The sequence below is a fragment of the Scyliorhinus torazame genome, chromosome 11 (assembly GCF_047496885.1).
Source record: "Scyliorhinus torazame isolate Kashiwa2021f chromosome 11, sScyTor2.1, whole genome shotgun sequence".
NCBI lineage: Eukaryota > Metazoa > Chordata > Chondrichthyes > Carcharhiniformes > Scyliorhinidae > Scyliorhinus > Scyliorhinus torazame.
This window is the reverse complement of record NC_092717.1, coordinates 85,083,822-85,109,295: the sequence shown is the minus strand read 5'-3', so window position 1 is coordinate 85,109,295 and position 25,474 is coordinate 85,083,822. Positions and strand designations below refer to the sequence as shown.

Genomic DNA, 25,474 nt, shown 5'->3' with positions numbered 1-25,474 from the left:
GTGCACCGACATGCATCATTCTGATTTCCATGCGGAATGCGTGGAAAACAACAGCAATGCCTACCACACTCTATCTCTGCTCTTGTGTAGGGGCAGCACGGTGGCACAGTGGTTAGCACTGCTGCCTCACGGCGCCGACGTCCCAGGTTCAATCCCGGCTCTGGCTCACTGTCTGTGTGGAGTTTGCACATTCTCTCCGTGTTTGCGTGGTTTTCGCCCCCACAACCCAAAGCTGTGCAGGGTAGGTGGATTGGCCACGCTAAATTGCCCCTTCATTGGGAAAAAATGAATTGGGTACTCAAAGTTTATTTTTGAAAAAAAGCTCTGCACTTGTGGCTACATAGCACCACTGGAAATGTTGTTAAGCAAACTAACTTTGTGACCTTCATCTCTGATCCATTGTTGGAAATCTCTTTTGAGGACTGGCAGACTTATCCAGCTTCCAAACTATGCTAACAATTCGGGAAATAAATTCCTGCAGATGCAGTGAACCAAAAAAATCAACAAAGTTGCTTTAATCTTGTTATGTGTTTAAGCTTGACGCATAAATCTTATCAACTGTTCACCCCGCAGTAACCATATGATGGACTCATTTTAATCAAACTTTTCTTTCTTACTTCACTTAGCAGCTCACATAACTTTATTATTTTTTCATTATGAAATGCTTCATTTTTCTAATCTTATTGCATGATAAAATTGGGAGCATGTGCCAAATGCTACAGCAACGGTGACAGTCAAATTAACTTATACTCCTGCATGGCAGCTTTGTGATCTGATGTTTTTCTTCCATTGTGCTCGACTTGGTAATGACTCACAATTTCAGATAGCCATTCAAGATAAAAGTGTCAAAACAAATTCTAAAAATAAAGACACATTTTCAAAATGGAATTCATGGCATTTTCTACTCCAGAGAAGTCATTCAGAGCTCCAGTCGTCAGTGTGATTTTATAACATATTAAGACAACATAAATGAGTGTAATATTGACATTTACCTTGTTTGTTGCTGGACAAATTAGACTGTACTTCACTGCACAAGATTGTAGGCAATACTTAAATGTGAAGCAAACCACCAACAGACGCTTGTCTGCTAAGGTAAGTGAAAACAATTTTTCATCACATTAAAAATGCTTGTTGAAATTGTTTTCGCACAGTGGGCTAAACAGCTGGCTTGTAATGCAGAACAATTCCAGCAGCGTGGGTTCAATTCCCGTACCGGCCTCCCCGAACAGGCGCCGGAATGTGGTGAGGAGGGGCTTTTCATAGTAACTTCATTGAAGCCTACTTGTGACAATAAGCAATTATTATTAATAATAAACGATAAGAAAAGTCACCACAGTCCAGATGACCATAGGCTGCTTTCCCATTTGAGTGGGAGAGCTGATTGGTGTTGATTTAAGTTGAGGATCACCACACCTCAGGCGAAGGGCAACGTTGAGAATTGAACCTGTGCTGTTGGGGTAGTTCTGCATCACAAACCAGCGGCCCAGACCACTGAGCAAAGGTTATGACAATGAATTGATGAAACAGCAGCTTTTTGGTGAATATCACTGATTTCTATTTGTTAGCCTTGTTGTTTGTTTTAATGACCATCAGTTAAAATAGTGGCAGGACATGATTTCCCCAAAGAAACTAACAACTAATTACGGACAGAGGCTCATCAAAAATAATGTCAGCAAAATAATCATAACAAAGAAATTAATGGCATTAAAGAATGGCAAACCCTCAGGACCAAATGGATTCCATCCCCAGTTTCAAGGAAGTAGGTGAGACCCTTGCAGACACCTTAACCATTATCTACCAATGCACTCTTGACTTTGAAACCACGGGCTGAATTCACTGCTTCACAATGCCAGCAGCGAGAATCACGATCAGGCGAAGAATCGCACAAAATGGAAAAAATCAGCACCCGCCACAATTTCCAACGGCGGGCTCCGTTCCCTCGCTGGCAACGTTATCAATGTTTGCTCCCCGTGCAAAAACCGTCTTATGCATGGATTTAAAGATCATTTTCAGCTTGGATACTTCATGCTCCACCTCATACAATGCTCTGCCCCTCTTAGGTGGAAGTCTCATGTCTCATTGGTGCAAATATTTACCAGGGGGGATTGGGTGACATGTCTGCTGAGGGGGAGCGGGAGGCTAAGATATCTCTGAAAAAGCCTCAAAGATTGGCTGGCTTGCTGGGGAGTGGCTGTCTGGGAGCAGTAGCAGGGAATGACTTGGTGCCAAGCCCTGGGGATTGGGGTGGCCTGACCCAGACCGCCATTACTGCAATATGTGTTTTAGATGCACCCCTTTCGTTCTACTTACAGATTCTTAGCTACTCAAACTGCTGACTGCCCACTGTGACTTTGAATGCTCAGAGAGCCTCTGGTTATCTGGGAACCCGCCCAGGCTTGCTCTCTGGAAACCCTCATACCCCAACTCTATCATCAAGGGGAGGGGCCTGGCCAAGCTCAATCATCGGCCCACCAGATATTGGAACTCCTCAGAGGCATTGTCTCACTGCAGAGGAAGCAGGAGATTAGCAAAGCCCTCCCAGCCAATGCCACCTGCACTGTGGCCTTTGGAACCCACCATGGTTCTCTGGCCCCCACCCCTCAGGATCGCCAACTGACTCTGCCAGGTGAGGCTGGTAGCTCTGAGTGTCTCTGCCACCGCTCGTTTACGAAATCACACCCCTAACGGAAACGCGAATGGTGCACCCTTCAGTCCCGGCGGGTCTTCCAAACAGTGAATTCTGGCCCATTTATTTAATTTGGAAAGTTAGGCATCTCACTCCATTATTTAAGAAAAATTACAGTGGGAAACTAGGAAATTATAGACTAGTTAGCCTAATATTTGTTGTTAGGAAATTACTGGTGTTTATAATTAACTAGAGATTTCACTGCTTACCTTGACATTTTTTAGTTGATCAGAGAGAGCCAGCATGGATTTGTAAAGGGGAGCTCATGTCTGACAATCACAATTGAATTTTTTGAAAAGGTGACTGAATTCATGGACAGACGAATGTCTGCGGATGTTATTTATCTGTATTTTCAGAAGGCATTTGTTAAAGTCCCTCATAAGAGACTGTTAGTTAAAGCTCATGGAATTGAAAGCAAATTATTGAACCGGTTGGGGAATTGAAATAGTTGCATGACAAATAGGGATAATAGGCAAGATGTGATAGAACAAAGAACAAAGAAAAATTACAGCACAGGAACAGGCCCTTCGGCCCTCAAGCCTGCGCTGATCCAGATCCTCTATCTAAAACTGTCGCCTATTTTCTAAGGATCTGTATCCGTTTGCTCCCTGCCCATTCATGTATCTGACTAGAAAAATCTTAAATGACGCTATCGTGCCCGCCTCTACCACCTTCGCCGGCAATGCGTTCCAGGCACCCACCACCCTCTGCTTAAAGACTTTCCACGTATATCTCCCTGAAACTTTTCCCCTCTCACCTTGAATTCATGACCGCTAGTAATTGCGTCCCCCACTCTGGGAAAAAGCTTCTTGCTATCCACCCTGTCTATACCTCTCATGATTTTGTAGACCTCAATGAGGTCTCCCCTCAAACTCCGTCTTTCTAATGAAAATAATCCTAATCTACTCAACCTCTCTTCGTAGCTAGCCCCCTCCATACCAGGCAACATCCTAGTGAACCTCCTCTGCACCTTCTCCAAAGCATCCACATCCTTTTGGTAATGTGGCGACCAGAACTGTACGCAGTATTCCAAATGTCGCCGAACCAAAGTCTTATACAACTGTAACATGACCTGCCAACTCTTGTACTCAATACCCCTTCGATGAAGGAAAGCATGCTGTATGCCTTCTTGACCACCCTATCGACCTGCGCAGCCACCTTCAGGTTACAATGGGCCTGAACACCCAGATCTCTCTGTACATCAATTTCCCCAGGGCTTTTTCATTGGATTTTGAATTGGATCTTCCAAAATTTATCACCTCGCATTTGCCCGGATTGAACTCCATCTGCCATTTCTCCGCCCAACTCTCCAATCTATCTGTACTCTGCTGTATTCTCTAACAGTCCCCTTCACTATCTGCTACTCCACCAATCTTAGTGTCATCTGCAAACTTGCTAATCAGACCACCTATACCTTCCTCCAGATCATTTATGTATATCACAAACAACAGTGGTTCCCAGCACGGATCCCTGTGGAACACCACTGGTCACAGTTCTCCATTTTGAGAAACTCCCTTCCACTATTACACTCTATCTCCTGTTGCCCAGCCAGTTCTTTATCCATCTAGCTAGTACACCCTGGACCCCATGAGACTTCACTTTCGCCATCAGCCTACCATGGGGAATCTTATCAAATGCCTTACTGAAGTCCATGTATATGATATCTACAGCCCTGCCTTCATCAACCAACTTTGTCACTTCCTCAAAGAATTCTATTAAGTTGGTAAGACATGACCTTCCCTGCACTAAAACATGTTGCTATCACTGATCAGCCCATTTTCTTCCAAATGGGAATAGATCCTATCCCTCAGTATCTTCTCCAGCAGCTTCCCTACCACTGACGTCAGGCTCACCGGTCTATAATTACCTGGATTATCCCTGCTACCCTTCTTAAACAAGGGGACAACATTAGCATTTCTCCAGTCCTCCGGTACCTCACCCGTGATCAAGGATGCTGCAAAGATATCTGTTAAGGCCTCAGCTATTTCCTCTCTCACTTCCCTCAGCAACCTGGGTTGGATCCCATCCGGACCAGGGGACTTGTCCACCTTAATGCCTTTTAGATTACCCAACACATCCTCTCTCCTTACGCTGACTTGACCTAGAGTAATCAACCATCTATCCCTAACCTCAACATCCGTCATGTCCCTCTCCTCGGTGAATACCGATGCAAAGTACTCGTTAAGAATCTCACCCATTTTCTCTGACTCCATGCATATCTTTCCTCCTTTGTCCTTGAGTGGGCCAATCCTTTCTTTAGTTACCCTCTTGCTCCTTATATATGAATGAAAGGCTTTGGGATTTTCCTTAACCCTGTTTGCTAAAGATATTTCATGACCCCTTTTAGCCCTCTTGATTCCTCGTTTCAGATTGGTCCTACATTCCCGATATTCTTCCAAAGCTTTGTCTGTTTTCAGTCGCCGAGACCTTATGTATGCTTCCTTTTTCATCTTAGCTAGTCTCACAATTTCACCTGTCATCTATGGTTCCCTAATCTTGCCATTTCCATCCCTCATTTTCACAGGGACATGTCTGCCCTGCACTCTAATCAACCTCTCTTCAAAAGCCTCCCACATATCAAATGTGGATTTACCTTCAAACAGCTGCTCCCAACCACATTCCCCAGCTCCTGCCGAATTTTGGTATAGTTGGCCTTCCCCCAATTTAGCACTCTTCCTTTAGGACCACTCTTGTCTTTGTCCATGAGTATTCTAAAACTTATGGAATTGTGATCACTATTCCCAAAGTAATCCCTGACTGAAACTTCAACCACCTGGCCGGACTCATTGCCCAATACCAGGTCCAGTATGGCCCCTTCCCGAGTTGGACTATTTACATACTGCTCTAGAAAACCCCCCTGTATGCTCCTTACAAATTCTGCTCCATCTAGACCTCTGACACTAAGTGTATCCCAGTCAATGTTGGGAAAATTAAAATCTCCTATCACCACCACCCTGTTGCTCCTACATCTTTCCATAATCTGTTCACATATTTGTACCTCTAGCTGTTGGGAAGTCTGTAGTACAGCCCCAACATTGTTACCGCACCCTTCCTGTTTCTGAGCTCTGCCCATATCGCCTCACTGCTCGAGTCCTCCATAGTGCCCTCCTTCAGCACAGCTGTGATATCCTCTCTGACCAGTAATGCAACTCCTCCACTCCTTTTACCTCCCTCTCTATCCCGCCTGAAGCATCGATATCCTGGGATATTTAGTTGTCAATCATGCCCTTCCCTCAACCAAGTCTCAGTAATAGCAATAACGTCATACTCCCAGGTACTAATCCAAGCCCTAAGTTCATCTGCCTTACCTACTACACTTCTTGCATTAAAACAAATGCACCTCAGACCCTTTGCGTTCATCATCTGCTCCCTACCTACTCTTCCCCTTCGTCACTCTGACTTCATGATCTAGTTCCTTACAGGTTTTAGTTAATACCTCCTTACTGTCCACTAACCTCCTCATTTGGTTCCCACCCCACTGCCACATTAGTTTTCCCTCCCCAACAGCGTTAGCAAAAGCACCCCCAAGGACATTGTTTCCAGTTCAGCCCAGGTGTAGACCGTCCAATTTGTAGTAGTCCCACCTCCCCCAGAACCAGTCCCAATGTCCCAAAAATCTGAACCCCCCCCTCCAGCACCATCTCTCAAGCCACTCATTCATCCTGCCAATTCTTTCAATTCTACTCTGACTACCACATGGCACTGTTAGCAATCCTGAGGTTACTACCTCTGAGGTCCGACTTTTTAACTTGGTTCCTCACTCCCTAAATTCTGCTTGTAGGACCTCATCCCATTTTTTACCTGTATCATTGGTACCTATATGCACCATGACAACTGGCTGTTCACCTTCCCCCTTCAGAATGTTCTGCAGCCTATCTGAGACATCCCTGACCCGTGCACCTGGGAGGCAACATACCATTCGGGAGTCTCGTTTTCGACCACAGAACCGCCTATCTACTCCCCTTACAATTGAATCCCTTTTGACGATAGCCCTTCCTCTCTTTTTCCCACCCTTCTGTACAGCAGAGCCAGCCACGGTGCCATGAACCTGGCTACTGCTTCCTTCCCCCGGTGAGCCATCTCCCCCAACAGTATCCAAAACGGTATACCTGTTTGGGAGGGAAATGGCCGCAGGGGACACCTGCACTGCCTTCCTGCTTTTTCTCTGCCTTTTGGACACCCATTCCCTTTCTCCCTCAGCAATCCTAATCTGCGGTGTGACCAATTCGCTAAATGTGCTATCCACGACCGCCTCAGCATCGCGGATGCTCCAAAGTGAGTCCATCCGCAGCTCCAGAGCCGTCATGCTATCTAACAAGAGCTGCAGCTGGACACATTTCCCGCACGTGAAGGAGTCAGGGACATCAGCCATGGCCCTGAGCTCCCACATTGAGCAAGAGGAACATAACACGGGTCTGAGATCTCCTGCCATTTTTAACCTTAAGCTTAATTTAAGAGTAACATCTTAAGTGATGAGTAACGTCTCACAGGAATCTGTGAGAATATCCCAAATATTCATGGTATTCACTGATGACTTAGATGATGAGATAGAAAGCCTCATATCCAAATTCGCTGATGGCACATTTAGGCATTGTAAGCTGTGTAGATGAAAACATAAAAGTATAAAGAGGTCCCTCAGGTATACAGCAGTCTCTTGCTAATAAAGAACTTGAATGTGAAACTTGAAAAATGTTGCTGAAACTTTACAGGCGGGATTCTCCCGCAATTGGCGGGATGGCCCGATGCCGGCGCCAAGATCAGCGCGAACTACTCCGGCGTCGGGCCAACTGGAAGTTGCGGAATCCTCCACACATCCGGGGGTTAGGCCGGCGCCGGAGGGGTTGTGCCGCGCCAACCTGCGGCGAAGGGCCAGCGCGAGTTGCCGCATGCGCAGAACCGCCGGTGTGGTTCCGCGCATGCGCAGACCGGCTGACGTATTTCCTATGCATGTGCAGGGGGGTTCTTCTCTGTGCCGGCCATGGCGGAGCCCTACAGGGGCTGGCGCAGAAGGAAGGAGTGCCCCCACGGCACAGGCCCGCCCGCAGATTGGTGGGCCCTGATCACGAGCCAGGCAACATTGCCCCCCCCCCCCGGGGCTGTATCCCCCCCGAGGACTCCACTAGACAGCCTACCAGCCAGGTCCCGAAGTGTGTGGGACCATGTCCATTTCACGCGGGCAGGACTGGCCAGGAACTGACAGCCGCTCAGCCCATCAGGGCCTGGAGAATTGCCTGGGGGGGCCGCTGCCAACGGCCCCCGACCAGCATGGCGTAAACCCCGCCCCCGCCCAAAAACCGGCACTGGAGAATATGGCAGCCAGCGTCAGATTCTCCGACTGGTTGACTTTGATTGGCCAAGGTCAATTGAGAAAGACACAGAGAACTATGGGCTACCCAAGCTCCCTGGTAATTAAAAAAATGTGCACGGCTTGAACATATTCCATTTGTTTGCAGAAAATGGGTTCTTCTGCATGGATGTACACTGTCCCTATCAAGTATAAATGAACAACATTCCGAATACAACTGATTATCTTAAGTTGTTAGGGTAGCTATTAGTAAACTCAGGATTGTTCAGTAAATGTTGCCCAATTGCTAATCTCATTGAACAGTAGACACAGTGCAGGAACTATATAGTGGCTGTAAGAGTGGTGTTTTCCACCAATAGGATGTTGCCATCATTGCAAAAAGGCAGTTTGCCTACCACATAACTGAACAACGTCATGTATGAATTTCAGTGCCAGTGCGATGCCAGGTACGTAGGTTTACATCTCAGTGATTGGCCAATTGAATGAAACAGCATGTTCTTTCAGTTTTTTGGAACAACACCACTTGGAAATTCCCCTCCGAGCCCCTCACCATCCTGACATGGTACTATATTGCCATTCCTTCACAGTCGCTGGTTCAACTCCATCCCTAACAGCACTGTGGGTGTACCTAAAGCATATCGACTGCAGCAGTTCAAGAAGGTGACTTTCCACCTTCTTCTCAAGGGGCAATTAGGGATGGGCAACACATGCTGGTCGAGCCAACAAAACCCGCATCCCATGAGTGAATAAAAATAACATAGGCAAAGTACAGATCAAATTAAAACTTGCATTTGCAAAACTTAAATCAAAACATCGACAGTTAGATGTGGGGTGAAATTTAACTAAACAGGAACAAAGTCCCATAGCGAGTCTGTTTATCCATGTGTTTCCCAGGGCTCGCAGTGCCGATAAACTCAATGCTAATAAATGGGTAATAAACTGGTTAGATAGGGAATACTCAGCCAAGGCCACGCAGAGTTCCATTTTCTGTACTGAGGAGTTGCACTCGCCTTAAATGGCATCATTATCTCTGGAGCCCCCAAAGGAGTGCACCGAGACTACCCCTCCCCCACAGGCACTCCCAGCCCAATTGTCACCAGACAAAAATGTCAGCCTGATGCACTGGCAGCACACCTGCCAGTGTCACCTAGGCACTGCCAGGGTGACATCAGCTATGCCAGGGTACCACCCTACCCAGAAGGGAATCCCTAGGAGCCTCCAATTCCCTGGGAGACCTCCATAAGTTTTTTTTAATTCAAAAAAGTATACTTTATTCATAAAATTTATCATAAGCGTTACAGAGCATTTCAAATTGTCTTGACTGTACATTTCCGTCAGAGCTACACATTGCCTTGACTTTCTTCCATTCAATTTTGATATTATTATACACATATCACTCTTTACATTACAATTCTTTCTTAAATATTTACATTGTCATGTTTCTTTCATACATTGGAGTGTTAGTGGCCCAGACCGAGGGGGGTTTACACTGTTACCCGCCCCTCGGTGTACATTTGCTGGAAAGACCTTACACAGTGGTCTTTCCCCATTGCGCCTTGGCGGCAGCTGCCCCAAGCTTGAGTGCGTCCCTCAGCACGTAGTCCTGGATCTTGGAATGTGCCAGTCTGCAACACTCGGTCGAGGACAATTCTTTGCACTGGAAGATCAGCAAGTTTCGGGCAGACCAAAGAGCGTCTTTCACCGAGTTGATGACCTTCCAGCAGCAGTTGATATTTGTCTCAGTGTGTGTCCCTGGAAACAGTCCGTAGAGCACAGAGTCCTGTGTCACAGATCTGTTCAGGATAAACCTTGACAAATACCACTGCACCTCTCTCCAGACCTTCTTTGCAAAGGCACATTCCACAAGGAGGTGTGTGACCATCTCATTTCCCCCACAGCCACTCCGAGGGCAGCGTGCATTGGCGCAGAGCCTTCGGGTGTGCTTGAAGAATCTGACAGGGAGGGCCCTTCTCACCACCAGCCAAGCTAGGTCTTGGTGCTTGTTTGAAAGTTCTGGTGATGAGGCGTTCTGCCAGATGACTCTGGCAGTCTGCTCAGGGAACCATCCAACGTCCTCCAAGGTCTCCTTTTCCCTGAGGGCTTCGAGGACATTACGTGCTGACCACTGCTTCATTGCCTTGTGGTCAAAGGTGTTTTTCTTCAAAAACTTTTCCACGAAGGACAGGTGGTACGGTCCAACTACTTGGTGCGTTCCGCGGCAATGAGGCCAGGCCCATCCTTCGTAACACCGGGGACAGGTAGAACCTCAGTATGTAGCGACACTTGGTGTTTGCATACTGGGGGTCCACGCACAGCTTGATGCAGCTGGACACAAAGGTGGCCAACAGGATGAAAGAGCCATTGGGTACGTTCCGCCCTCCCTTCTCCAGAGGTTTGTACATGGTGTCCCTTCGGACACGGTCCATCTTGGATCTCCAGATGATTTTGAAGATGGCTCGGGTGACTGCTGCGGCGTAGGGTCGGGTTATGGGCCAGACCTTCACCACGTGCAGTAGCACCGAGAGTACCTCACACCTGATGACCAGGGTTTTGCCCGCAATGGATGTTGCTCCCGCCAGCCCAGTTTCTGTCTTGCCTTTGCTATGCGCTCCTCCCAGGTTTTGGTGCACGCCCCAGCAGCTCCGAACCATATCCCCAGCACCTTCAGGTAATCTGACCTGACAGTGAAGGGGACAAAGGACCGGTCGGCCCAGTTCCCAAAGAACATGGCCTCGCTCTTGCCACGGTTTACCTTGGCTCCCGAGGCCAGTTCAAACTGGTCGCAGGTGGTCAAGAGCCTGCGTACAGACACAGGATCCGAGCAGAAGACGGCAACGTCGTCCATGTACAGGGAGGCCTTGACTTGTGTGCCTCCACTGCCTGGGATCGTCACTCCTCTTATACCCGGATCCTTCCTGATGGACTCGGCAAAAGGTTCTATGCAGCACACAAACAGGGCAGAGGAGAGAGGGCAGCCCTGCCTGACTCCGGATTTGATCTGGAACTTTTCTGATTCCCACCCATTGATTGAGACTGCGCTATAGATGTTTGTGTAGAGCAGTTTGATCCAATTGCGAATTCCCTCCCCAAACCCCATTTTGGAGAGCACATCCATCATGTAGGTGTGCGATATTCTGTCAAAAGCCTTCTCCTGGTCAAGGCTGATGAGGCAGGTGTCCACCCTCCTATCCTGCACGTAGGCGATCGTATCCCTAAGTAGCGCGAGGCTATCAAAGATCTTCCTGCCGGGTACAGCACAGGTCTGGTCAGGGTGGATCACCGACTCCAGAGCAGACCTGACCCGATTGGCGATGACCTTGGCTAGAATTTTGTAATCCACATTCAACAGTGAAATGGGTCGCCAATTCTGAATTTCTTCCCTTTCCCCCTTCTGCTTGTAGATGAGGGTGATGATGCCTTTCCTCATGGACTCTGACATGCTGCCTTCCAGAAGCATACTCTCGTACACTTCCAGCAGGTCTGGGCCCATCCAGTCCCACAGAGACGAATACAACTCAACCAGTAACCGAGCTGGGACCAGTGTTCTGGCGAAAAGAATAAATAGGGTGGTCAATAGAACTTTAAACTAAAGACTGGGGGGGAAGGGAAAGTCAGGGAACCAAGAGGTGAAGTAATCAGCGGGGAGCTGCTTAGGAATACAAAAAAACACGAACAGACAAAACTCAAGAGTGGTTACGATTATCCCAATCCCACAAAATATGACACAGTGTATGGAAAGGCTCAGTAAACCAAGGTCCACCACACTAAGAAAACAAAAAGGGACGGTCAATAGAGAATTAAAGGTGCTATATTTAAATGCGCGCAGTGTACGGAACAAGGTAGATGAGCTTGTAGCCCACATTGTGACTGGCAGGTATGATGTGGTAGGCATCACAGAGACATGGTTGCAGGGGGTTCAGGACTGGCATTTAAACATCCAGGGAGTCACAACCTATCGAAAAGACAGGGAGGTGGGCAGAGGGGGCGGGGTTGCCTTGTTAATTAGGAATGAAATTAAATCAATAGCACTGAACGACATAGGGTCAGATGATGTGGAGTCTGTGTGGGTAGAGTTGAGGAACCACAAAGGCAAAAAAAACATAATGGGAGTTATGTACAGGCCTCCTAACAGTGGTCAGGACCAGGGGCACAAAATGCACCACAAAATAGAAAGTGCATGTCAGAAAGGCAAGGTCACAGTGATAATGGGGGACTTTAATATGCAGGTGGACTGGGTAAATAATACTGCCAGTGGACCCAAGGAAAGGGAATTCATTGAATGTTTACAGGAGGGCTTTTTGGAACAGCTTGTGATGGAGCCCACGAGGCAACAGGCCATTCTGGACTTAGTGTTATGTAATGAGCCAGACTTGATTAAAGATCTTAAAGTAAGGGAGCACTTAGGAGGCAGTGATCATAATATGGTCGAATTCAATCTCCAATTTGAAAGAAAGAAGGTAGAATCAGATGTAAAGGTGTTACAGTTAAATAAAGGTAACTACAGGGGCATGAGGGAGAACTGACGAAAATCGACTGGGAGCAGAGCCTAGTAGGAAAGACAGTAAAACAGCAATGGCAGGAGTTTCTGGGAGTAATGGAGGACACAGTACAGAGGTTCATCCCAAAGAAAAGAAAGGTTATCAGAGGGGGGATTAGGCAGCCATGGCTGACAAAGGAAGTCAGGGAATGCATCAAAGCAAAAGAGAAAGCCTATAATTTGGCAAAGAGTAGTGGGAAGTCAGAAGATTGGGAAGGCTACAAAAACAAACAGAGGATAAAGAGAGAGATAAGGAAAGAGAGGATCAAATTTGAAGGTAGGCTAGCCAGTAACATTAGGAATGATAGTAAAAGTTTCTTTAAATACATTAAAAACAAACGGGAGGCAAAAGTTGACATTGGGCCGCTCCAAAATGACACTGGTAATTTTGTGATGGGAGACGAGGAAATAGCTGAGGAACTGAATAAGTACTTTGCGTCAGTCTTCACAGTAGAAGTAATATCCCAACAATTCCGGAGAGTCAGGGGGCAGAGTTGAATATGGTAGCCATCACAAAGGAGAAAGTGCTTGAGAAACTAAGAGGTCTAAAAATTGATAAATCTCCAGGCTCAGATGGGCTACATCCTAGAGTTCTAAAGGAGATAGCTGAAGAAATAGTGGAGGCATTAGTTATGATCTTTCAAAAGTCACTGGAGTCAGGGAAAGTCCCAGAGGATTGGAAAATCGCTGTTGTAACCCCCCTGTTCAAGAAGGGAACAAGGAAAAAGATGGAAAATTATAGGCCAATTAGCCTAACCTCGGTTGTTGGCAAGATTCTAGAATCCATTGTTAAGGATGAGATTTCTAAATTCTTGGAAGTGGACACAGGGAAGTTGTTTCCATTAGCAGGGGAGACTAGGACCCGGGGGCACAGCCTTAGAATAAAAGGGAGTCACTTTAGAACAGAGATGAGGAGAAATTTCTTCAGCCAGAGAGTGGTGGGTCTGTGGAATTCATTGCCACAGAGGGCGGTGGAGGCCGGGACGTTGAGTGTCTTTAAGACAGAAGTTGATAAATTCTTGATTTCTCAAGGAATTAAGGGCTATGGAGAGAGAGCGGGTAAATGGAGTTGAAATCAGCCATGATTGAATGGTGGAGTGGACTCGATGGGCCGAATGGCCTTACTTCCGCTCCTATGTCTTATGGTCTTATGGTAAGCCGTCGCTTCCGGGAGACCTCCACAAGTGCCATTCCATCTGTTCCCCATTAGTCAAGACCAGTACTTAACAAGGCAAATAAGATAGATCGCAAAGCTTCAGGTGCCTCTGGAAATTGCATATTAAAGTGAGACTAAGGGTGGGATTCTCCGGCCAGGCCCACCCGGCGACCGGAGAATCACGCCCGAGGGCAGTGGACTTTCCCATTGTCCGTGTCTTGGCCGTGGTGCTCTTGTGGCGGGCGGGGCGGAAGAATCCAGCCCAAGTGTCTCACTTTAATATGCAGATTTGCCAAAAAGTGATGGGTGGGAGTAACAGTGCAATGTTTCGCGAGGCATTCCGAACTGGGTAGATCCTGGGAGCAGGGCCTCTTGGCTTCTATCGGCGACACTGCATTGCAGTGAGCTGCATTTCGGGTGCAGCGAGGCCATTCTATTGGTTCCGTGACCTTTGATCAAATTACAGGGAAAAATTTACACTCGCTCGAAATTATAAGGTGAATCGTGATTTGATCAAAGCTTTCAAGATATTAGCCAAATGTTCTGGTATCTAGATGATTGGGGTTTGGATGCAAGTTGGGACATTTGCATCCGTGGAAGTCTTGAAATGCACAGTTGCTGAGATGTCCCAAGAAGTCTACCTTCTGATGGGCTGTTTTGCACTGCTGGGATCCTCCGCAAATGTTTCAGACATTGCGCTCATTGTCAGAGATTTGGGCCAGGTATTTCGGGCTTACCTGGATACTTACTCAGGAAATGTTACATTGGTTACTGCATTGTCCAACTCAGTGGCTTTCCAGCACATCAAAACTTAACACCACATCCCCGACACCGCTATCTTCCCCACGAACCCAACCCCACTACACTCCCTGACTCAACTGATCCCATATCCAACTGCCCCCTGACCCTACCCAACTAACCCACACCTGACAACCCCATGACCACCCAACTACCCGCACCAAATTACCCACCTTGACTACCCCTCCAACCTGATCCAACTTCTCCCAATGATCCAACTCTCTCCCCCACCGATCACCTGCCCACATCCCTTCACCCGATTACCTTCATGACCCAAACTACACACTCATTAACTCTTCTATTCATCATTTCACCCATCCACCCACTGATCCATTTCCCCTCTCATCTATTCACTAACCCACACAATTTCTGAAAGACTTGAGACTTTAAGAGCTTGCCTGCATACAACAGCTAGTGTTGCGTTCCGTTTTGTAGGTTGGCAGCCTTCCGCACCGTTCCAATGAATTTCACCATCAGTTGGAGGAACCGCACCTCATCTTTCAATTAGCTACTTCACATTCTTCTGGACATAACAATGAGTTCAACTATTTCAGATTGTAATGTCTTCCCTCATTTTTATCAAACAGCATGATCCTGCTCTTATTCTTTACACCTATACCAGACCTATCTTTTCCTTCTGTACTTGTCGTAACACTATCTCCTTTCGTGTTTCACCATCACCCATTTGTCATTTCATTGCTCCTGCCTTCTACCTAATCAGAGACCTTCCCTTTTATTCTTTTTCCTTCCTCTGCCTTTGTAATTGGTGAAAGCCTGTGATTTCTTTAACCTTTACCAGAACTGTTTGTCCCTCATGGTGAGTTGGTTGGCGGAGTGGAGGAAGAGGGGTGGGGGTTGTTGGTGGTATTCAATAAGGTAGGAGAGTGAAGGATAGGGAATTGCTACCATTACACTTCAACTGCAACCTCCACCATTGTGCCCCCTCCCCACAACATCCGCAGTCTTCCTGAAGAGAGGTAGCACGGTAGAATTGTGGTTAGCACAATTGCTTCACAGCTCCAGGGTCCCATGTTCGATTCCGGCTTGGTCGCTGTCTGTGCGGAGTCTGCACGTTCTCCCCGTGTGTGCGTGGGTTTCCTCCGGGTGCTCCGGTTTCCTCCCGCAGTCCAAAGATGTGCAGGTTAGGTGGATTGGCCATGATAAATTGCCCTTAGTGTGTCCAAAATTGCCCTTAGTGTTGGGTGGGGTTACTGGGTTATGGGGATAGGGTGGAGGTGTTGACCTTGGGTAGGGTGCTCTATCCAAGAGCCGGTGCAGACTCGATGGGCCGAATGGCCTCCTTCTGCACTGTAAATTCTATGATAATTCTATGATAATTCTATGATAATTCTAAGGTGACATGGGTTTCCCACCTGCTCTCTCGCCATCAGCCGAGACCCCCAGCACTCCAGCCCAGCAACTCTGTTACTCTATCCAAGTTGCTGGCTGATCTGCTGTCTATTTCCAGTGTCTGTTTTTTATTCAAATTTTAGCCGCTGTGCAAATTTCAGCAGGGGTACTTTAAGTTGTGTAGAAATACAATAACACAACCGCAATCGTTTAAATTTTCTTCTGGTGTTTTCTGATAAACTCCATTCCAACCTTTCATGAACTTTATGGTGCATTAAAATTTGCAATATAATACAAAACAGATGATATTTTCTGCTTTGCACTGAAAGTGTTGGCAGCACATGATGAATTACCAGTTTCAAGGCACTCTGGTATACCTTTGCAGTTTGTATAATTATTACTCAAGTCCCCTGAGTATCTCCATTGACGTGGAAATAAATATATCTAATATTTCACAAGTTTCATTAAATTCTAAAACTGATGTTCTCAAAGCATGATGAGTGCTACAAAAATGAATGTTTTGTAGTCTTATTTTCAATTCTGCAGTTGTTTATTTACAATCCAGAAAAAAAACATTTCTTCCACATTAATCTGAGCGCTAGATTAAAATTATGCAAGTCTGTTTGACAATGGACCATTTTGCTCACCAAGTTATCACTGAACACTCAGCTGAATAAGAAGAAAGAATTAAGGTAATGTCAGCAATCCATCAAAGTTATTTTGCCTAAAATGATCGACTACAGATTTTCAAACCGTAACACTGGCGTAATCTGAATGTGCATTAAAGTACTATTCTTGTCACATCATTTAATTATTAATTATTTTATCGGATGCTATCAGTGCTGGCTAGGCCAGCATTTGTTAACCAATCACCCATCCCTAATTGCCCTTGAGAAGGTGGTGGTGAGCCGCCTCTTGAACTGCTGCAGTCCATGTGGTGTAGGTACACCCACCGTGCTGTTGGGGAGGGAGTACCAGGATTTTGACCAGCGACAGTGAAGGAGCAGTAATATTGTTATTATTTATCTAAACTAGTCATGATCCAGGTGCATTGATTTGAAAATATCTGGAAAAATAATTATGTTCACATTGCTTACCCTCCAGTGCTACATTATTTTGTGTACAATGAAAGATACATACACAACTGATGATGAACTGGAAGGTTAAACAATTCTTGACATAGATAGCTTAGACTATTTGTGATTTGTGATCGAATACGTAGACCAATTTTGTGTCTTGCCCATATTGATATGAACAGACGTGAGCAAGACACAGAATTGGTCTACGTATTTGATCTACACGGAATGTGGCACAAGTTCCTGAGCTTCTGGCACTAATCTCCTCATCAGAACACTGTTGGTGAGCTTTATACATAGCAAATGGTGCCAGTGGCATTGTTTGATGCTCTTGTAGTTCAGGTAGCCTGCTTTTTTCGGAAAGGTAGGTTGCCTCTTAAATGGAAGGTGGAAAAACAATGATGTGATGTAAATTGTTGATAAGTGCTCAGCAGGGATTGCAGAAGGGTCTCGACCAAAGGGTACGGCACTGAAGGCATGAGCGGTGAAGGTGGGCCAGAGGACAGACAATATCGACCTGCAGGTGGTCAGGAGATCCTCAAGGACTGTTCGAGGGTTTTGATTATTAATCTTATTTACATTTAAAAAAAAATTTAGAGTACCCAATTATTATTTTTTTACAATTAAGGGGCTGCACATCTTTAGGTTGTGGGGGCGAAACCCACGCCGACATGGGGAGAATGTGCAAACTCCACACGGACAGTGACCCAGGGCCGGGATCCGAACCCGGGTCCTCGGCGCCGCAGTCCCAGTGCTATCCACTGCGCCACACGCCGCCCCTATTATTAATTTTATTGATATAAATTCGGGGGCAAACGTGTTTCAGCCAACACAGAGTCCCAATGTTCCAATTTGGTTTCAGTTTTGATTCTGGCATCCCGATGAAGAGATCGAACTAACGGTCTCCAAAATGAACCAGCTAATTCTCTCCAGATGTCCACTGTGAGGGCCAACTCTCTCTCCGGTTAATCTGGGTGCTGTTCTCTTGAGACTGCAGAAGCCTGAAGTCAAGCCACGAGCTGTAAACAAAGAAAGGTAAAGGCGTGAATGTGAACCTGGAGCTGAAGGCCCAGTTTGGTGAGAAATAAGGTGTCTCTCCAGAAAGCCACCTGCCTGTGAGTGCTGCATTTTCTAAACTACAGGGACCCTGAAGGAAAAACTCTACAAAGAAGACCGTTACTGGCTGTTAACCAGGGAATTTGATCAGCAAGCTTGCTGTGACGAAAGTGCACTAATGAACCACCATCTAAAGAAAATACTTACCTTTTGACATTCACCTTTATTATTTTACCCCTTTCCACTCCTCTTTGTTTGTCTGTATTGTGTGTGTGTGTGTGAGTAGAGGGTGGGACAGTTAAAGTGGGTAGTAGATATTAGCTTTTGGTTAACCAGTTGCGTTTACTGCATGTTTCATTATAGTCCTTGTTATAAATAAATAATAATCATGTTCACATTTACAAACCTGGTGTCTGTAATTATTGGGAGGCCAAGGTCGAAACTAGGTATTTTTATAAGAATTATTGGTTAATTCACTTGTGTTGTGCCTCTGGGCATGTGGGGCTACAATTGACCATGTACTACCCAGGGCGTCACAACATAATTTGAGGGCCTGAGTCCGGGATCTTTGGAATGCTAGATGGTGAAGAAATGGAGTGGCCAAGAGCAAAATGGACATTACCCATGCAGATTGGCGGGGGGACACAGTGGACTGGATTCTCCATCGGTGGGATCCTCCGTTTTGCCGGCAGTACACTCACGGCCGCGGATTTCCCGACGGTGTGGGGGTGCCCACAATGGAAAACCCCACTGGCTGGCTGCCGGGATGGAAAATCCTGCTGCCAGCGAGGACGCACTGCATTAGAAAATGAGTGAGGGCGGATGGAGAATCCCGCCCAGGAAGTTTATGCTTCCCTGTCAGAGAGGAAGTATAATATTATGATGAGGTAAAAAGAGGCTCTTCTGAATGCATATGAATTGGTTCCCAAAGCATAGAGGTAAAGGTTTTGGAATTTAAGGAGACAGTCGGGGCAGACCTAAGCAGAATTCGAAAGGGTTAAGCAATACAATTTTAATAGGTGGGTACAAGCAATGGCAGTTGAAACTACTTATGAGGCTCTGAGCGAGCCTTAGAGGAATTCTCTTCGAGGAATTTAAGAATTCCCTACCTTCTATGACATGAACCCATGCTGAAGACCAAAGGGTGGTGACTGCTAAGCAAACAGCAATTATGGCTAATGATTATGAGCTAGTCCATAAATTTAAACCTTTGTTCCATCACCCCCATAATTTTGAAAAGGATAGTAAGTGGGAGAGTGAAAGGAAGGCAGGTAGCCAAGGTAAGGAATGGCTCACTAGGACTGGTCCAAGATCTCCTCCTCAGACCAGGAAGGAAGGCACTGAGGGTGGAGGGAGGAGTTGAAAGACAAGGTGTTGCCGTTGTAACAAGATGGGACATAATCGTTCAGCATGCTCAAAGTTGCAAGGAAAGCCCATGGGAGTTTTGGAAGTTCCTAAGGAGGAACAGGGAACAAAAGTGGAGAACATTACATGGCAGACTGTAGCTTTAATTCGACTTAAAGCACGATAGTAGGTGGGTAGCACTGTTGCTTCACAGCGCCAGACTCTCAGGTTTGATTCCCGGCTTCGGTCAGTGTCTGTGCGGAGTCTACACGTTCTCCCTGTGTCTGTGTTTGGTTTCCTCTGGGTGCTTCGGTTTCCTCCCACACTCCCGAAAGACGTGCTGTGAGGCAATTTGGACATTCTGAATTCTCCTTCCGTGTATCCGAACCGGCACCGGAGTGTAGCGACTAGGGGCTTTTCACAGTAACTTCATTGCAGTGTTAATGTAAAGCTACTTGTGACAAATAATGATTATTATTAAAACGTAGGAGACCTGAGCTGAACACTGCTGCAGGGGCAGGTGTGAGCAATGAGGTAGATGAGAGATGTGCTGGAGTTTTATCGAAGTGGACCGTCACCCCATTTTCATCAACTGATACAACAAAACCAATAACTATCTTGAAGGACACATGATTTACTCAAACTCTCTTACTGGAGAAGGATTTGGTCTTCCCTCCAGGGAGCTCATTGAAAGATAAGGTATTAGTGAATGAGATAGGTGGAGATTGTATCCCAGTTCCATTCTCTAAAGTACAATTGGAGTGTAATTTAGTGTCAGGTCCAGTAGTTGTCGGGCTAGTTAAAGAATTCCCAGATGGATTAGAACTAACTTTTTGGGATTGACTTGGGGGCAATGAAGGTTGTAGCTTCATCCATGGTTACAGAGGGCCTGAGAGAATCACTGCAGGTGGTACATGAGATGCCAATGGTAGGGAATGTGAGAGTTAGCAAAACTCATTGGACATTAACATTCAAAGAAAGATATGCTGACGGACGTTGATCATATATTGAATGACAGTGGTCATGAACTAGATTCTGAGAATACGATGACTGAAGGTGACCATAAGAATGAAGAGTCTGAATTTAATAGTAATGACAGTGATGAAGAGTCAGACAAGAGTTATGAATCCAGAGATTTTTGAGTCCAAAGATGTGCGCATTAGGTGGATTAACCATGATAAATTGATCCATATTGTCCAAAGAGTTACAAGTTAGGATGGGGGAGTAAGCCTGGGGAGAATGTTCTTTTGTAGGATTGGTGCAGACTCAATGGGCCGAATGGCCTCCTTCTGCACAGTAGGGATTCTATGATTCAATGAATTCGAGTTTTGTTCTGATTATGAAGTAATGGTAAACAGCTGTTATTAAATAGCCTTTCACTAATTAATTTTGAACAAATGGCAAGTAATTCTTCCAAAGCTTAGTAAAGAAGACAACACATCTGAAGAAGAAAGTGACTTGGACTTTTCTAAAAGTAACTTGTTGCAACCTCTTATAGTAAACCCATTGCCATTCACTTCAGGTGCAAATATTTCCCAGAGCATGCCTGCTTTGAAGGAAAATATATGTGATAGCAGGGCTTCAGTTATTCAGGACGAGGACAGTAGGGTTGTGAAGTGATACCAAGCGAATAGCTGGTTAACTGACATTCTTGTAAAGGTCCACAGTATCTCTTCAAGGTAAAGGAAGCAAATAGCAAAGGCCATGAAGTAATCAGTAATCAATTCCTTTTGAAAATTAAGGGATGGTGGATGGACAACCATACAGTGATTCAGCCAGCGCATCTGTTAATAATCAGAAAGTTCAGAGAGCCAATAACGTGCCATCCTCTGATCCTGAAGAAAAAGAGGACCAGTTTAAATCTGGATAGCACAAATCATTACAGAATTACAGAAAAGATTACAGAAGCTCCGATGAAGATGTAAAAGCTGTAAAACAATGACTGTCACTTGTCACTGAAAGTAACCATGTGCAGGACAAGAGCGAATGTAAAGCTGGAGGGGTTGAGGAGTGTTTGTTGGTTAAAAATTAACCAAATGTTTTCCTCAGCATTGACAATAATATTTGTAGTTTAGTTGAAGGAGAATCTTGAAATTTGGTTCAACATTCAATGGACAATCAGGAAAGACTGACCGCATTACAATAGAAACAGAAAGAGACCGATGTAATGAATCATTTTTAAATTTAAAATGTCCAATTAAGGGGCAATTTAGCATGGCCAATCCACCTACCCTGCACACCTTTGGGCTGAGGGGATGAGAGCCACACTTATGCGGGGAGAATATGCAAACTCCACACAGACAGTGACCCGGTGCCGGGATCGAACACAGGATCTCAGTCGTGTGAAGCAGCCCAGAGGCCAATATAATGATAATAATAGCTTATTGTCACAAGTAGGCTTCGATGAAGTTACTGTGAAAAGCCCCTAGTCGCCACATTCCAGCGTCTGTTCAGGGAGGCTGGAACGGGAATTGAACCCTCGCTGCTGGTCTTGTTCTGCATTGCAAGCCAGCTGTCATAGCCCACTGTGCTAAACCAGCCCCTGCAATAAAGATACCAAAAGACTACAGACTAATTTATAGGGAAATACCAGGGGAACTCTGGTAAACATGATGTGGTTACAAGAGACTCTGAACCAGTAAAGCCACATCCGTCTCGGCTGAAATCATGTAGACTGGTTCAATTAGGGACATGTTAGACATGTTGCAGAAACAAGCAAAACCACTCAAGTCCACAGAATACCAAGTCAGGTTTGAGAGATCGACAGCCATGTTAGTGAAAAAAACAGTGCTGGCCACCCTGGACTTTTCCAGACCATTTAAAATGGCCATAGAGTCAGTGACCTGGGGGTAGGGGCAGTGCTGCTACAAGACAACAATATTATAAAAGAATGAAGAGGCCAGAGGGATATTCATAACTCCATGCCAAAGAAAGAATTCCACCATTGAAAAGGAAGCTACTAGCCCTTCAGCATTTTGAAATATATGTCCGACATGACAATAAACAAAGCTTGGTTTACACAGACCATAATCCACTTGCGCTTACGGAGAAGTTCAAAACCTGGCACGTAATATTATTTCATTGAAGTTTATTATTACAACAGTTTGAGGTTAAAATAGTGCACAAACCTAGAAAGGATAATATGATTTTGGGTGCTTTGACACACATTTAAGAGTTGACTAATCACCAACACAGAGACTGGGAAGGGAAATTGTATAATGGAGATGATTTCGTTGGATAGATGTTTGTGATCTATGTCTTGCATACCTCATAACAAAAAGTTTGTGCCCTGAAATTTCCTTCTTTTAGAGGGGGGGGGGGGGTAGGAGATATATAAGGGTCCTTCCCATTTGTTTGTTGTTTATTCCCTATTTCCCCTTTCTTTTATTTTGCTATTGCATTTTTGATCTATGAATGATTATTGGACATGTCACTTTAAGGCAAGAATCTTGTATCTTTAAATTCAAACAGAAGAATACAGAAGGCTGCACTGGTTTGAACTCATGATTGCAGGCTGGCTGGTATCAATGAGCATTCGGTTTGATTAATTTGGCCGGTGGCCAATGAATGAGCCCAGAGGGCTGTGCTCTGCCCGGTAACATGTGGTGATTAGGTATTATTCCAATAGAAAGCTTTTCAGTGTCGCGAGGTTCCAGTTTAGTTTTAATCTTGGCACCTGATGAAAATATCTAACTAACTCTCTGCAAAATGAACCAGTTTATTCCCTCCAGATGTCCACTGTGAGAGCTGAGTCTCTCTCCAGCAAGTCTGCAATGGAGAGGCATGAAGTCAAACCACAATCTGGAAGCAAAGTTTGATGTGAAATAACATTTCTCTCCTGAAAGATAGAGACCTGAATGCAAATCTTGAGCTGAAGGCCCAGTTTGATTGAGAAATAATGTGTCGCTCCAAAATGCCTGCTGCCTGTGAGTACTGCATTTCTAAATTACAGGGACCCTGAATGAATGTACAAAGAAATATAGAATTTTTGAATTATTGGTTAATTCACTCTGGGGCATGTGGGACTGGAATTGACCATGCGCTAGCCCAGGGTGTGGCAACACTATGTAATCTCCTCAAACTGGTGACCAGCAAATATATATAAATCAAAAATACTGGCCGTGCTATTTCACCCGTGAATGACCATGTGGACACAAAATCTCACCAGAGGCCAAAAACGTGACTTACGCCGGCGAGATTTCATAATCGTCCCTGTCCCACACCAGTGACATAACGTGCCTCATGCCCAGGAAAGTTGGGAACCTTATTTAAGTACATTGTAATGTCATTAGCGGGCTTCCTCACTGTATCATCCCACGCATTTGGATTTTCCCCCGTAACCGACGTGACGTCAGCGAGGTATACAACAGTTCAGGAGCAACGGGAAACAGGCAAAGAGACCATGTCAGGGGCGCACAGGTATCTCCAAGCCCCAGGAGGGAGAGGGTCATGCCTGTGCAGTACACTGGCACTGCCCTGACACAGTGTCAGGGGACAATGCCAGGGTGGGCTTCCTTTGGAGAGGTCCATGGGGGTGGTTTTAGCGTGTGCGTGGGCTCCCAAGTGCATGGGGGTGGGATTAATCTTGCGCTTGGCGGGGGGTCCTCCATGTCCATGATGGGCAGTCTTTGTTTTTATTTTTAGCGCTAGAAATCAGGGCGCCCTTTTTAAAGGGTGCCCTGATTTATGGAAGGCTGATGTTGTTGACGAGGTGGGCTCTTCCACGCTGCCAATAATTTAAAAATTAAAATGCTGGAACGTATGGTGAGAAATGTTGGCCGCACCACTCAGCCAGCACTTGGATAAAACATGGAAAATTCTACCCAATGTGTCTCAGGCCAGAAACCAACAGAAAAATATATTTAACATATTAAGTGCAAAACTTATATTTACAGCAGTTATTATCCTTGAAATATTGAGCCAAGGTGCTCCCCTGCACCAAACTCTCAAAACATCCTTCAAATATGGCTTTTACTTTCCTACAGGACAGAACCACCATTGAGCTTAGTACCTCTGTTGGATTCAGATGGACTGCTAAAGGCAACAACAGAGAACCGTTCAAAATCCTTTGAAAATATGCTGAAATACAGAACACCAAAGGCATCTTTATTCTCTCAGTTATGTATTAAACAGATAAATTGTCACTTACGTTGGATGTTTGAATTCATTGGAATGGATTGATTCATTGATCTGTGTCCAAGATTTTAAATAACCTAGTCGCTAAGTCACAGTCAGACAACAATGGTGGCAATCAAACCATGCACACCAAGGCCTTCCTGAAATTAACATTACTTCAGCCCCTCCTCCCTTCTCCTGACACTTCCCCTGTTTCAGATTCCAGCATCCATAGTAATTTGCTTTTATCTTCCTGAAGTATACTTCCTGAGGTATGAAGGTTTATATATAATGGTCGTTTTGTACAACATGCAGTAATAACTACTAGGACTCACCTCAACATTGTGTATATCATCACGAGCACGAAAGAACTCCATAAAGAATCCAAGAAAGGCAAGCAATCTATCTGCAGGGCCAATGAGTCTGCAGCAGCATTTATTCTGTACATGATCTGATCCCACACTTGATTAAAAACTTTTTGAGCAAGGTATTCTTCTGTTCCATATCATTCTGGCTTTCTTACTTGCAATGAAAACTATGATTGATGGTTTTTTGTTTGGCAAGGCTATTAAAGAACATTCAATGAGGGTGGATAAATGAAAAGAGCAGATCTACTGTGATCTAATTGAATAGCGCAACAACTTTGAGGGGCTGAATGGCCTACTCCTATTCTTATATTCCAAACAAGGATTCCTTGCACCTAGTTGGCTCTTACTTGAGCAGCTTTCATTTTCCAGGAATATGATTGTGCTAACCTCTGATCTGCTCTCCCTTGTGCAAAACCCAAGGTTTAAATGCCTGTTGGATCCAAGTGGGGTCAGCCTATTTGATCCTGGTGCACCATTTTACAGTCCACTTTGTGTTGGAAGAGGACACATTTTACACATGCAGCTGAAAAAAACAGCATGGGGGTTATCGGACAGGTGAAAATTTTCATCAAAAGACTCAGAAACCCAGCAGCAACAGTACACAAACTGCAATCTCTGGCCTGATGGATCTTTTTACCAGAATCGCTTGCTTTAAGACACAAGACATTTTTTAAAATTTCATT

General features: G+C 45.4%; 1 long non-coding RNA gene across 1 annotated transcript; it reads left to right on the top strand.

The window, feature by feature from the left end:
- Positions 1-980: 980 nt before the first annotated feature.
- Positions 981-25,113, top strand: LOC140386000 (uncharacterized). Its single transcript, XR_011933522.1, has 3 exons — positions 981-1,092; positions 23,026-23,234; positions 24,294-25,113. It is a non-coding gene; the product is annotated as an uncharacterized lncRNA (long non-coding RNA).
- The last annotated feature ends 361 nt before the right edge of the window (positions 25,114-25,474 follow it).